The sequence below is a fragment of the Somniosus microcephalus genome, chromosome 12 (assembly GCF_052327205.1).
Source record: "Somniosus microcephalus isolate GS21.2 chromosome 12, FLI_Smic_1.0, whole genome shotgun sequence".
Taxonomy (NCBI): domain Eukaryota; kingdom Metazoa; phylum Chordata; class Chondrichthyes; order Squaliformes; family Somniosidae; genus Somniosus; species Somniosus microcephalus.
In genome coordinates this window covers 32,555,623-32,569,319 of record NC_140998.1, presented here as the reverse complement: position 1 = coordinate 32,569,319, position 13,697 = coordinate 32,555,623, and the positions used below count along the sequence as shown (strand labels likewise).

General features: G+C 45.0%; 1 protein-coding gene across 2 annotated transcripts in view; it reads left to right on the top strand.

The window, feature by feature from the left end:
- The first annotated feature begins 1,730 nt into the window (after window positions 1-1,730).
- fbln5 (fibulin 5) overlaps window positions 1,731-13,697 on the top strand; it is a 121,874-nt gene continuing 109,907 nt past the window's right edge. For both annotated transcript variants that reach the window (XM_086002728.1, XM_086002727.1), the window contains exon 1: window positions 1,731-2,100. The gene's annotated coding sequence lies outside the window, so the exon portion shown is untranslated. The remainder of the gene's footprint in view (window positions 2,101-13,697) is intronic.

Below are 13,697 nucleotides of genomic sequence, written 5' to 3'. Positions count from 1 at the left end.
TGGTCCCTTTAAGGAAACCAGCTGATGACGCTTCATGAAATGATGTAATCAGACCCGCTTCCTCTAATTGGCCCGGGAAACGTGCTGGGCGGGCATAAGAAGCCCAATCAACGGAAAATCATTTCATAGAGCGGGATGGAGCCAGCAGCGGGGTCAGGACCCGCCACCTACATCGTCCGCCACGAACCTGCCGAGGTGAGCAAAATTGCGGCCATGCAGTGTCTGAACCAGGAAGTCTAAGTTAGAATATTTAATTCAATGCCAAATCATGTACAGAAAGTGAAACAAAAATAGGGAATGAAAGATGGGATTAAGAGAAAGAGATAAAAGAGACAAAGAAAAAGTTTTTAAAAATATACATTTTTAAATTTTTTATAATTTCCATCAATAATTCAAATCTGAAGGAGTGTGATTTCACACTTAAGTGTTAATTTTCAGTGCCAGAAAGGTCTTTTGGCAGTAATTAAGACTTTTCACGCCGTTAAAAATTTACTTAGATTGGAATGGATAAGTCCCAACCTTTTCTGGCGTGTTTAATGGAATTTTATCGCATAAGTATATCGCCGATCCTTCATCGTCGCTAGGTCAAAATCCTGGAACTCCCTCCCTAACAGCGCTGTGGAAGTACCTTCACCACACGGACTGCAGCCGTTCAAGGCGGCTCACCACCACCTTCTCAAGGGCAATTAGTGATGGGCAGTAAATGCTGGCCTTGCCAGTGATGCCCACATCTCATGAACAAGTAAAGAAAAAGTACAGCAACTTCACGCTGTTGCATATATTTCAGTGGCACGTTTTTTAGCGAGATACTGTTAAAGCGAAGCTTATGGAGGAGCAGGTCAACTTGGGCCGCAATGTCTTGATTTCCACTTTTAACTGCGCATGTGCAGTCACTGGAAGTTGCTGTCCGATTTACTCTCTAATAACGATGAGCGCTGTTATTTCTACCGCACAATCCGAGCCAATGTGTTCACATGACAGACCCCTCTCTGCTATTTTACCATTTTCATGGGTTAACACCTCAGTAGAAATAGCAGAGGGCTGTTACATGGATGCAAGCGCAGGTTAATGTTGCAAGCAGTAATATATTTTACTTGTGGAACCATTAACACTGTTTATGAATGGCCCCTTGTTACCATTTCTTACTGTAGCCGAAAAGAGTAGGAAGTGGGAGAAAAATGAAATAAAATTCTCCAACAGCAAAATGGTGTTTTGACAGTAATCAGAGCTTCCTAACATTCCAAATTGGGCACTTCACCAAAACACGATTTGCAAAGCACGAGGCCCAAAGTGGAGACTGTTTCAGTTTTATTTTATGGTGAGGATGAAAAATGACAATGCCGTAGACCCACGGTATCCAAGATGAGAGCTGGATCTCTCTACACCGCAATGTGCAGCCATTAACCCTCTTCACCACCCTCCCCCCTGCTTGTAAAAGCTACATTAACTTTCCCCCAGACTTCCATACATTTAAAGAAAAAAAAGTTGCACGAGTTGTTCCATGTTTTAAATTGGTAGTGATTTTCATTGCAAACATCAGAGTGTGTTGGCGTTTTTCCATAAACCATTTTCAGTTAATTTTAATTTAATACAAATTCAGGCCCCATGAGCTAACATATAAAAGCAAAAACATATCAGTTTAAACACACTGAAGGTCTCAGCCATTCCAGGAAGACTAAGTACTGAGCCCTAAACTGCCAAGATCCACAAGCTGGTTGTGGGAACTCACGCCAGTTGGTGCTCTGTAATCTAAACCAGCTGTCAGCAACACACAGGCCCCTATTTGCATTTTTAAACGTACTTCGAGAGTGAAGCGTTCATTTTTAGCATTCTTTGTCCAATTGGTTTAATGTTGGATTAGAAGGGGGCTTGAACGAAACCAGGTGCCGCTCACTTCGAGACCAGTATCTCCGAGATAAGGGGGAAAACTGTGTGGAAAGGACCATCGGCTTTTCACAAGTTCCGATCCAGCGGCTACATAAAGCTCTCGGGCTTATTAGAGAGCAAAGGGAAATAGAAGCAGTTCTACCAAAGGACGTCAATCCCCTGGATTTTGATTCTACTCTTCAGGAATACTCAACACTTGAACGGAAATATCAGGTAGGTTTAATCTGTAAGGCTGCAATAGATTGCTGCAAACATCTCATTATCCAGGTGAACACAGGAGGATCAGTTCGCCACCTCAGAAGATTTTAAGTACGATTTCCTCTGTAAAGCAGTGTATTATATTGAGCATTAGTGAAAAATATATTGCAAAGCGGGGATCTGATGAAATGGTGATTTATTGACATATGTCAAACTCACAGTAATCCCACCGTGTAACATTTTAATCCTGATAATCGAAAGGTTACCAGATAGTGATTAAACACCATTAGTGAATCCTTTTCACTTAAACAAAAAAAAACTTATTTCCAGCAAAAGCCACAGATTTATGGTACTTCTGTCATAAAATCATTCTTCAAAACATGCCACAATTTTCACTGTTTGTACGACATCTGCAGCAGACCATAAATCTTTGAAATCGTGATTTAAATTTTTAGAATCTGCTTGATATATTTTGGGCATCGACTTTGACATTTTTGAACAATGAAATTCCTTGCATAGATTGTTTTAACTTGCTCTTCATGTAAAACAAGCATCAAATGTTGTATTTGCTTACACATTATTAATGTACAAATAGTATGTTAATATTCCCACAGCTATGACCTATCTCAGTGCTCTTCCTTATTCAACCAGGAGGCTGAGATGAATTAGGTCAAAGGTTTCTCCAGAACCGCTCATTGATTGTATTTTGCAGGGTTCCAACAATCATTGGATGCTTTGCGGGATATTAGTCCTACAAGTGCTTACTCTCCACTGAGGTGGAGTGACCCATCACTGAGAAATGCTCCTTCTACTGACGTGAGAGTTTCCCAATTCGGCCATTGAGGAGGAATGGAGCAGAGACCGTCATTCCAATGAGTTTGTGTAGTTTGACTTGCCTTTCTTAAACCTGAGTTAGTTTGGAATTCTTGCCTTTATTCATAAATTGTTACAGTAGTTTTATTTGCTCTCCACGAGCGAGCCCGCTTATAATTCCCAGGGTCATGCTGCTGACTGTTTTTAAAAATTGGAACACTATTAGTTATTTTCAAGTTTTCTGGCACAATCTCTGGATTTAATGAGCTGTGAAAAAATTCCACTACAAGTCCAGTTATATGAATATTCAACCACTCCAGTTTTTTTTAATGACCATATATCTCTGCATTCTCCATGAATTTGGAACCTGTCAAAGTGGCAGTAATGCGGAACAAAACATGTCCCCATCCCACTTGCGCATGCGCATACACATGACTCAGATTACAAACTGAAATGAGACTAGTCAACAATGCTATTCTACGTCAGGGATGGAATTGCTAGGCTGTACGATCCATCAATACTGGCAGTAACATTGCAGGAATGGGTTCTTGTTTATCAATGTCTTCAGAACTGTGACAAAATTTGCATCTGATTTGAAATCATGTTTAAAACAACAACTTCCATTTATAGAGTAATGTAGAAAAACGTCCCAAGGTGCTGCTTCAAGGCATAATCAGACAAAAATGCACACACCGAGCCATAGAAAATATTTTGAAAGGTGATTATAAGTTTGATCGAAGAGGTGGATTTTAAGGAGGTGTTGATGGAAAGAAAGACTTGCATTTATATAGCACCTTTCACGACCTCAGGACGTCCCAAAGCGCTTTACAGCTAACAAAGTACTTTTGAAGTGTCGTCACTTTGTAATGCAGGAAATGCTGCACCCAATTCCCACAAACAGCAATGTGATAATACAATACAATGGTTACAACACAGAAGGAGGCCATTTGGCCCATCGAGCCTGTGCCGGCTCTCTGCAAGAACACTTCAGCTAGTCCCACTCCCCCGCCCTTTCCCCGTAGCCCTGCAAATACTTTTCAGATACTTATCCAATTCCCTTTTGAAAGATAAAATTGAGTCTGCCTCCACCACCCTTTCAGGCAGTGCATTCAGGTCATAACCACTCGCTGTGTAAAAAAGTTTTTCCTCATGTCGCCTTTGGTTCTTTTGCCATCACCTTAAATCTGTGTCCTCTGGTTCTCGACCCTTCCTCCAATGGGAACAGTTTCTCTCTATCTATTCTGTCCAGACCCCTCATGATTTTGAACACCTCTACCAAATCTCCTCTCAACCTTCTCTGCTCTAAGGAGAACAATCCCAGCTTCTCCAGTCTATCCATGTAACTGAAGTCCCTCATCCCTGGAACCATTCTCGTAAATCTTTTCTGCACCTTCTCTAAGCCCTTCACATCCTTCTTAAAGTGCAGTGTCCAGAATTGGACACAATATTCCAGTTGAGGCCGAACCAGTGTTTTATAAAGGCTCGTCATAATTTCCTTGCTTTTGTATTCTGTGCCTCTATTTATGAAGCCCAGGATCCCATTTGCTTTTTTAACCACTTACTCAACCTGCCCTGCCACCTTTAATGATTTGTGTACATATACCCCGAGGTCTCTCTGTTCATGCACCCTCTTTAGAATTGTACCCTTTAGTTTATATTGCCTCTCCTCGTTCTTCCTACCAAAATGTATCACTTCGCACTTTTCTGCATTAAATTTCATCTGCCACGTGTCCGCCCATTTCACTAGCCTGTCTATGTCTTCTTGAAGTTTATCACTATCCTTCTCACTATTAACTATTCTTCCAAGTTTTGTGACATCTGCAAATTTTGAAATTGTGCCCTGTACACCCGAGTCCAAGTCATTAATATATATCAAGAAAAGCAGTGGTCCTAGAACCGACCCCTGGGCAACACCTCTGCATACCTTCCTCCAGTCCGAAAAACAACCGTTCACCACAACCCTCTGTTTCCTGTCACTTCGCTAATTTTGTATCCATGCAGCCACTGTCCCTTTTATTCCATGGACTTCAACTTTGCTGGCAAGCCTATTATGTGGCACTTTATCAAACGCCTTTTGGAAGTCCATGTACAACATGTCAACTGCATTGCCCTCATCAATCCTCTCTGTTACCTCATCAAAAAACTCAATCAAGTTAGTTAAACATGATTTGCCTTTAACAAATCTATGCTGGCTTTCCTTAATTAATCCACACTTGTCCAAGTGCCTGTTAACTTTGTCCCTGATTATCGTTTCTAAAAGCTTCCCCACTACCTAGGTTAAACTGACTGGCCTGTCGTTGCTGGGTTTATCCTTGCACCCTTTTTTGAACAAGGGTGTAACATTTGCAATTTTCCAGTCCTCTGGCACCACTCCTGTATCTAAGGAGGATTGGAAGATTATGGCCAGTATTTCTGTGATTTCCACCTTAACTTCTCTCAGCATCCTAGGATGCATCCCATCCAGTCCACGTGACTTATCTGCTTTAAGTACTGCCAGCCTTTCTAGTACCTCTATCAATTTTTATCCCATCCAGTATCTCCACTACTTCCTCTTTCACTATGAATTTGACAGCATCTTCTTCCTTAGTGAGGACCAGATAATCACAGAATCACAGAAACCCCACAGTGCAGATAGAGGCCATTTCGGCCCATCGAGCCTGCACCGACACATATCCCACCCGATCACCGTAACCCCTACACCAACACATATCCCACCCTATCCCCGTAACCCCATGTATTTAATCCCCCTAACACTAAGGGTCAATTTATCATAGCCAATCAACCTAACCCGCACATCTTTGGACTGTGGGAGGAAACCGGAGCACCCGGAGGAAACCCACGCAAACACGGGGAGAATGTGCAAACTCCACACAGAGAGTCGCCCGAGGCCGGATTCGAACCCGGGTCCCTGGCGCTGTGAGGCAACAGTGCTAACCACTATGCCACCGTGCTGCCCAGATAATCTGTTTTTTAGTGATCTTGATTGAGAGTTAAAAATTGGCCAGGACACCAGAGATAACTCCTCTGATGATCTTCGAAATAGTGCCAAGGGATCTTTTACGTCAGCCTGAGAGGACAAACGGGGCCTCGGTTTAACGTCTCATCCAAAAGCTGGCACCTCCAACATAGGAACATAGAAGATAGGAGCAGGAGTCGGCCATTCGGCCCCTCAAGCCTACGCCGCCATTTAAGGAGATCATGACTGATCATCCAAATTCAGTAGCCTGTCCCTGCTTTCTCCCCATATCCCTTGATCCCTTTAGCCTTAAGAAATATATCCAACTCCTTCTTGAATAAATTTAATGAATTGGCCTCAACTGCCTTTTGTGGTAGAGAATTCCACAGGTTCACCACTCTTTGGGTGAAGAAATTCCTCCTCATCTCTGTCCTAAATGGCTTACCCCTTATCTTTAGACTGTGACCCCTGGTTCTGGACTCCCCCACCATCGGGAACATCCTTTCTGCATCTAGTCTGTCTAGTCCTGTTAGAATTTTATAAGTGTCAATGAGACCCCCTCTCATTCTTCTAAGCTCCAGTGAATATAAGCCCAATTGACCCAATCTCTCCTCATACATCATTCCTGCCATCCCAGGTATCAGTCTGGTGCATCTTCGCTGCACTCCCTCCATGGCAAGAACATCCTTCCTCAGATAAGGCGACCAAAACTGCACACAATACTCAAGCTGTGGTCTCACCAAGGCCCTGTACAACTGCAGCAAGACATCCTTGCTCCTGTACTCGAATCCTGTTGCTATGAAGGCCAACATACCATTTGCTGCCTTAACCACCTGCATGCTTACCTTCAGCGACTGGTGCACAAGGACACCCAGGTCTCGTTGCACTTCCCCTTTTCCCAATCTATTGCCGTTCAGATAATCTGCCTTCCTGTTTTTTGCCACCAAAGTGGATAACCTTGCATTTATCCACATTATACTGCATTTGCCATACATCTGCCCAATCACCCAACCTGTCCAAATCATACTGGACTGCACTGGAGCGTCAGCTGAGATTTTTGTGCTCAGGTGTCTGGAATGGGACTTGAATCCACAACCTTCTGACTCAGGCGAGAGTGCTACCCACTGGGCCACACCTGATGCTGGAGAGGAAAGAGAAGGGTTCAGGGAGGCAATTCCAGAGTATGTAGCCTAGACATCTGAAGGCACAGCTGCCAATGGTGGGTAAAATGGGAGGCTATGCATGAGGCCAGAGTTGGGGGAATGCAGACTTCTAGAAGGGGTTGCAGGGCTGGGGGAAATTACAGAGATAGAGAGGGGCATGGCTGTAATTGGATTTGAACGTGAGGATGACAATTTTAAATTGGAGGCGTTGAAGAACCAGGATACAATGTAGGTCAGCAAGGACTGATGTGTGAGCGGGACTTGGTATGGGATAGGGTACAGAGTATGGAGAGCGGGAGGCTGGCCCAGGAATGCATTGGAATAGTCAAATCTGGCGGCTTTGTTTTCAATGTTTTGACTTCTCTTACAGTCCTGTGCATCTAATAAATCTACATTTTAAGAAAGGGGTGAAATGTAGGGCTGTATTTTTGGGGCGGTTGGGGCCAGGAAATGAATCAGTCATCAGTTCAACCAGCTCCCTGGCATCCGTTGCCTTTTCTGGGATTTCTCGCTGCAAGTGACAGTGAAGGTTGAATACATCGAACTATACTTGGTTGAATGTATTTAAATGACAGGTTTAAAGAAAGAAAGACTTGCATTTATACAGCGCCTTTCATGAGCTCAGGGCATTAAAAGGGAAATTAAAGAAGCGTGCAATAAGGGCACAGCAGTCATCATGGGTGACTTTAATCTACATACAGATTGGGCCAACCAAATTAGTAACAATACTGTGGAGGAGGAATTCCTGGAGTGTTTACGGGATGGTTTCCTGGACCAATATGTCGAGGAACCAACCAGAGATCAGGCCATCTTAGACTGGGTATTATGTAACGAAAAAGGATTAATTAGCAATCTTGTTGTACGAGGCCCCTTGGGTCGGAGCGATCATAATATGATCGAATTCTTCATTAAGATGGAGAATGAAGTAGTTGACTCAGAGACAAGGGTCCTCAATTTAAATAAAGGAAACTACGATGGTCTGAGGAGCGAGTTGGGTAGGATTGATTGGGGAATGGCACTCAAAGGGTTGACGGTGGATAGGCAATGGCAAACATTCAAAGACCGAATGGATGAGCTACAGAATTTGTTCATCCCAGTTTGGCATAAAAATAAAACAAAAAAGGTGACTCAACCGTGGCTAACAAGGGAAATTAGGAATAGCATAAGATCCAAGGAGAGGACATATAAATTGGCTAGAAAAAGCAATAATCCTGAGGATTGGGAGCAGTTTAGGAGTCAACAAAGGAGGACAAAGGGATTAATTAAGAAAGGGAAAATAGAATATGAGAGTAAGCTGTCAGGGAACATAAAAACTGACTCAAAGCTTTTCTAGATATGTGAAGAGAAAAAGATTGGTGAAGTCAAGCGTAGGTCCCTTACAGTCAGAATCAGGGGAATTAATAATGGGAAACAAGGAAATGGCAGACCAACTAAATACATACTTTGGTTCTGTCTTCACAAAGGAGGATACAAATAACCTCCCAGAGATGCCGGGGAACATAGGGTCTGATGAAAGGGAGGAACTGAAAGAAATCAGTATTTGTAGGGAAATGGTGTTAGGAAATTGATGGGACTGAAGGCCGATAAATCCCCAGGGCCTGATGGTCTACATCCCAGGGTACTTAAGGAAGTGGCCCTAGAGATAGTAGATGCATTGCTGGTCATCTTCCAGAACTCGATAGACTCTGGAATGGTACCCATGGATTGGAGGGTAGCTAATGTTACCCCACTATTCAAAAAAGGTGGTAGAGAAAAAGTGGTGAATTATAGACCGGTAAGCCTGACATCGGTAGTGGGGAAAATGCTAGAGTCTATTATAAAAGATGTAATAGCAGAGCACTTGGAAAGCAGTGACAGGATCGGACAAAGTCAACATGGATTTACAAAAGGTAAATCATGCTTGACTAATCTACTGGAATTTTTTGAGGATGTAACTGGTAAAATAGATAAGGGAGAACCAGTGGATGTGGTGTATTTGGACTTTCAGAAGGCTTTCGATAAGGTCCCACATAAGAGATTAGCATGCAAAATTAAGGCACATGGAATTGGGGGCAAGGTATTGACTTGGATAGAGAACTGGTTGGCGAACAGAAAACAGAGTTGGAATAAACAGGTCATTTTCCGAGTGGCAGGCAGTGACTAGTGGGCTACCGCAAGGATCGGTCCTAGGACCCCAGCTGTTCACAATATATATTAATGATCTGGACGAGGGAATTGGATGTAATATCTCCAAATTTGCAGACGACACAAAGCTGGGTGGGAGGGTAAGCTGTGAGGAGGATGTCATGAAACTCCAGTACGATTTGGACAGGTTGGGTGATTGAGCAGAAACATGGCAAATGCACTATAATGTGGATAAATGTGAGGTTATCCACTTTGGTGGCAAAAACAGGAAGGCAGATTATTATTTGAATGGCAATAGATTGGGAGAAGGGGAAGTGCAAAGAGACCTCGGTGTTATTGTGCACCAGTCGCTGAAGGTAAGCATGCAGGTGCAGCAGGCGGTTAAGTAGGCAAATGGTATGTTGGCCTTCGTAGCAAGAGGGTTCGAGTACAGGAACAAAGATGTCTTGCTACAGTTGTACAGGGCCTTGGTGAGACCGCACCTTGAGTATTGTGTGCAGTTTTGGTCACCTTACCTGAGGAAGGACGTTCTTGCCATGGAGGGTGTGCAGCGAAGATTCACCAGGCTGACACCTGGGATGGCAGGAATGATGTATGAGGAGAGATTGTGTTGATTGGGCTTATGCTCAGTGGAGTTTAGAAGATTGAGAGGGGATCTCATCGAAACCTATAAAATTCTGTCAGGTCTGGACAGACTAGATGCAGGAAGGATGTTTCTGATGGCCGGGGAGTCCAGAACCAGGGGTTATAGTCTAAGGATAAAGGGTAAGCCATTTAGGACTGAAATGAGGAGGAATTTCTTCACCCAGAGAGTGGTGAACCTGTGGAATTCTCTGCCATAGAGGGCGGTGGAGGCCAGTTCATTAAATATATTCAAGAAGGAGTTGGATATATTTCTTAAGGCTAGAGGGATCGAGGGATATGGGGAGAAGGCAGGGACAGGGTACTGAATTTGGATGATCAGCCATGATCTCATTGAATGGCGGAGCAGGCTCGAGGGGCCGAATGGCCTACTCCTGCTCCTATCTTCTATGTTTCTATGTTTACAAAAGACAATTACAGCCAATGAAGTGCAGCACTGTAGGAAACGCGGCAGCCAATTTACCCACAGCAAATAATGAGATAATGACCAGATAACCTGTTTTTGGTGATGTTGGTTGAGGGATAAAATATTGGCCAGGACACTGGGGAGAACTCCCCTGCTCTTCTTCAAATGTAACCATGGGATCTTTTACATCCAACTGAGAGGTCCTCAGTTTAACATTTCATCCGAAAGGTGGCCCCTCCACCAGAGAGAGCAGATGGGGCAGAAAGACGGCACCTCCAACAGTACTGCATTGATGTGTAGCATTTCCTCAATAGTGCACTGGAGTGTCAGGCTAGATTTTGTGCTCAAGTCTCACGGAGCGGGACCCCTGAACCCACAACCTTCTGACTCAGAGGCGAGTGTGCTACCCACTGAGCTACAGCTGACACCTTACTGATGTGAAAACATAATTTAACAAATCGCCTTTTGCTAGAGCCTTGGCAATACTGGGCCCCAGGAAGGCCTAGCTTCCTGGCATCCAATGTTGCTATGGTAGTGAGGGGGCAGGAGTTTGAGGAACGAGGGGGCTGGAGGGGTTCGACTTTAAAGGGCAGTGCAGCCTAGTATTATCCATCACAGAACAATGGCTTGTAATAGACAAGGTGGGAAATTTAAAAAAAAATTAAAGAAAATGTTTATTTTTTTCTTTGTTGGGCTACGGCCATTTCCCCCTCCCCCCACACCTGAAATGAGTTACCTGGGGGTAGTGCAGATGCTGTTGAGAGTCCTCCATCAATGGGCAAACAAGCCTGACCTGGGATTCCCGCCGGCTGGGCAAATCCAGCATTTAAGTTCAAGTGTGTATTTCCATTTTCATACTCCAGACAAAACAATGCAGTAACCTGGAAACCAAGAGGTTGAATTTGCACGGTGTGGGGCGGTGGGTGGGTGGGGGGTCTCCGAACCGATCACTGTAATTTTGTCAGCAGATGCACGGAAACCCTGGAGAAACGGGGATCTGGGCAAGCAGTGGGAGTGGGGGACAGAGCAGTTTAGGAGAAGGGATGTTCAATGAGTTGTTGGCGTACAGCTCTAGCTGATGTTGGAGACGGCCCACTGCTGCTGCATCCTCTGACACATCAGATTCCTGCTCTTCATCAGCTGGCACCAGTAGCTCGCCTCGTTTCATGGCAAATTTATGCAGGAGGCCATACCCCACCGCGATCCTTGATGCTCTCTGGGGGTTGTACTGTAGGAAACCCCCCGAGACCGGGTTAAGGACCCCCTACTGAATGCTCAATGATGGATCTGGTTGAGCCGTGATTGATGTCCCTTCTGGTCTCCACAGGCATTCATGGGATACAGAGGAGGGTCATCAGCCAAGTTTGGAGCAGAGATCCCTGGTCCCAGCAGCCAGCCTGTGACATGTTGTTCCTCATCAAAGAGAGGGGGAATGCTGGACCGCCACAGGACGTAGGCTTTGTGAGAGGTGCCTGGAAGGTGGGCACACACTTGCATAAACCACTGCTGGTGGTCACAGACCAGCTGGACATTAAGGGAATAAAACCCTTTGCAGTTAATGAAGGTCCTAGGCTTGCTGACAGAAACCCTGATGGCAACATGTGTGCACTCGATGGCATCCTGTACTAATGGGAATGCTGCAGTGGCTGAAAATCGCACCGCCCTTTCCTGTCAGCTGTGGCGCAGTGGGTAGCACACTTGTCTCTGAGTTAGAAGGTTGTGGGTTCAAGTTCCACTCCAGGGACTTGAGCACATAAAGCTAGGCTGACACTCCAGTGCAGTGCTGAGTGAGTGTTGCACTGTCGGATGAGACATTAAACCGAGGCCCCGTCTGCTCTTTCAGGTGGATGTAAGAGATCTCATGGTACTATTTTGCAGAAGAGCAGGGGAGTTATCCCCGGTGTCCTGGCCAATATTTATCCCTCAATCAACATACAGTAACAAAAACAGATTATCTGGTTGTTATCACATTGCTGTTTGTGGGAGCTTGCTGTGTGCAAATTGGCTGCCGCGTATCCCACATTACAACAGTGACGCCACCAAAAGTACTTCATTGGCTGTAAAGCGCTTTGAGATGTCCGGTAGTCGTGACAGGCGCTATATAAATGCAAGTCTTTCTTTTACTGGCTCTTCGGGTCCATTGGGCACGCAATGAAATCAGCAGCCTTGGCAAACAGCACGTCTGTGACCTGCTTCATGCAGGAATAAACTGCAGCCTGATTTATATTGCATATATATCTGCAGCTGCAGCCTGGAATGTCCCTGGTATATTGAAATGACCTTAAGTGCACAGGCAATACAGTGCTAGGTGCGGTAGTGAGCTGCTGCTCCTGGTGTCGCATTCTGCAGATTTCAGTCTCTCTTCAGTAGCGCCTGATCCTTCTACGCTGCTCCTTCCTGATGTTCAGTAGCTCACTCTGGACTTGTAGTCCATATGAGTAGGGCGAGGACAGCAGCCTCCTCCTTTAAGGGGTCAGGTGCTGCTCCCTGAAGCTGCCCCCAGTTATTGCTGTTGATGCTCTTGTTCCTCCTGTAAGGAGTGGCCAATATCGCTCCCATCCTACAGTAAACCAAGCACCTCCCTGTGCTGACAAAACAGTGCCAAGAAATACAAAACGTAGCAGAATTTCATCAAAAGAAAAACCTTCTCAGAAAAAGCTCCTCCAACTCTGCAGACAGATATCAATGGTCTGAGTGCTTACATTGAGTGCCCCTTTAAATAGAAACAGAAAATGCTGGAAATACTCAGCAGGTCAGGCACCGTCTGTGGAGAGAGAAACAGAGGTAACAGCTGGAATTTTAATGCATCCATGCGTGCGGGATTGGAGGCGGGTCGGGAGTAGAAGTGGAAATAAATTGGAGTGGGTTGGGAACCCACGATCATCCCGCCTCCTCGCGCCTTTAACTTGGGTGCATTTGCCAGCGCGGCCGCGACCCGAGCGGCAGAGGCGGGCCACCTAATTTATATCATTATCAGCCTGTTGTTCGACCCTTAACCATCTTTATAACCATACTTTTTAAAGATCACTGCATGACCACGCAGCTCGGGAACCACGTCTGTCAAGCTGAAGCGGAAGTTCAGTGGCCATTGACCAAGGTCATTACAGAGCATGGAAAGCAGAATATATACTGCCACATGACACCTGCTTACTTTCCTAAGGGAAATGCTGATGCTGAGTGCATTTTCAGCACAGATTTAGGTCTCTAGAGTTTGCAAGTCTTTTCTGCAAATTCGGAAACCACTGTCACCTCCATTGACAGATTGCTTCTCTGATCTATACTTGACCTGCCAGCTATTACATCAGCATAGGTGACATTTATACTGTCTCACCTTGGTCCTCAGGATCGGACCATGATGAGCCCCAACACCAGCAGCACCAACAACACCACCAACCTTCTCCTCAACCGCCTGATGCGCCACAGGACAGAGGGCATCAGCGCAGGGCTGCACCGCACCGGAGGTGATAGCCCTAACACAGGGTATATAGGCAGTGGATGGGCTTCCTCA